Source organism: Phalangium opilio, unplaced genomic scaffold, assembly GCF_054372755.1.
Source record: "Phalangium opilio isolate 3A_F unplaced genomic scaffold, DU_Popi_V2 ptg000038l_1, whole genome shotgun sequence".
NCBI lineage: Eukaryota > Metazoa > Arthropoda > Arachnida > Opiliones > Phalangiidae > Phalangium > Phalangium opilio.
Window position 1 is genome coordinate 4,161,802 of NW_028324161.1, and position 1,319 is coordinate 4,163,120.

The following is a 1,319-nucleotide window of genomic DNA, read 5'->3' on the forward strand; positions in this document are numbered from 1 at the left end:
GGTAATTGCGCGTTATAACTGAAGAAATACTCTATTAAAAAATTGTAATGAAAGACAAGTACGAAAGTTTCTTATATTTCTGTTAATATTTTGCTTATAGGACTCCTAATTAAGGTTGGTTTTTGATTTATGCTTATTGAATTAAACTCGGAAACTTTCTAATATTCATGTGCTACCAATCAAAACAAAAGCTTCGATTGTGGCCAATTATCGTAAACTAGCTTAAACCCATGTTTTTAAAATACTTACAGCTTACCAGGAATAAAAGGAATGCGAAATATGACACTTGTGCTTTAATTATGTTTGAGTTTAGAAAGTCTTGTTTCAAATCAAACTCCACCATCTATCTCACCCTGTTACCATTTACTCTCACCAAGTCTTTACTTGTCCATGATAGGATGGCATTGAACGAAATTGAATTTGTGGGAAACGATCGATATTTCAAATACAGGTAGAACTCGAATTTTCAAATCCTTCATTTTTTCGTTGATTTGAAAATTATTTTATTACTAGCTGTTACCCGCGGCGTCGCTCGCGTGTAATAAGAACTTCCATCAAAATGATATAAAGAATGGGTATATTTTACTGATGACTAATATTTTTGTAGCACCCTAGGAGCTATAAGGCACTCGGCGTTGCCCGTCAGCCCCTAGGGATGCATTTTTTATTACTTTTCACGCGGATATTACTCCATAAAGAAGGGTTTTTAAATTTCTGGCCGCCATTTAAAAAGATGGCTACAAATAGAACCCGAAAGACCATTCAGCCTGTCTATAGGTTAAAGGAAACCAGTGTACTAAATATTTGCGAAATCGGTTGAAACGCACGGACTTTGTTGAACAGAGAAGATTTTTTTACATTTCTGGTCGCCATTTTTAAAGATGGCGGCGGATTAGAAAAATCTTTCTTAGTACGCGCCTACTACTTATGAGTAAAGTTCCTGCAAATTTTCAGCCTTCTAGGGCAAGCGGTTTGGGCTGGGCGTTGATTATCAGTCAGTCTGTCAGTCAGTCAGTCAATCAGTCAGTCAGGACTTAGATTTATATAGATATAGATTAAAGGTACGCAAATGAGACAACTATTAATTGTTCGATACTTGAGTATTTTGGGGTGAGTTTATTTAGATATCAGAGGTGAGAATAAAGAATGCTTTCTAGATGACAATTACACTTTCATTTCTTGTCAGGACTGGACGTCTTATGCACAGTTCCAGTTCATGGCTGAATATTTAAAACGATTCCTCAATATAAAGTAAATTTAATAATCGGATTTTGAGTGCACTATAATTTGAACAAAACCCTCGCTGTCTTCTTCGGGCA

The 1,319-nt window shown here is 35.7% G+C and overlaps 1 long non-coding RNA gene across 1 annotated transcript; it reads left to right on the forward strand.

Annotated features, from left to right (window-relative positions):
• Positions 1-361: 361 nt before the first annotated feature.
• Positions 362-1,319, forward strand: LOC149682716 (uncharacterized). Its single transcript, XR_016365518.1, has 3 exons — positions 362-451; positions 1,062-1,110; positions 1,187-1,319. It is a non-coding gene; the product is annotated as an uncharacterized LOC149682716 (long non-coding RNA).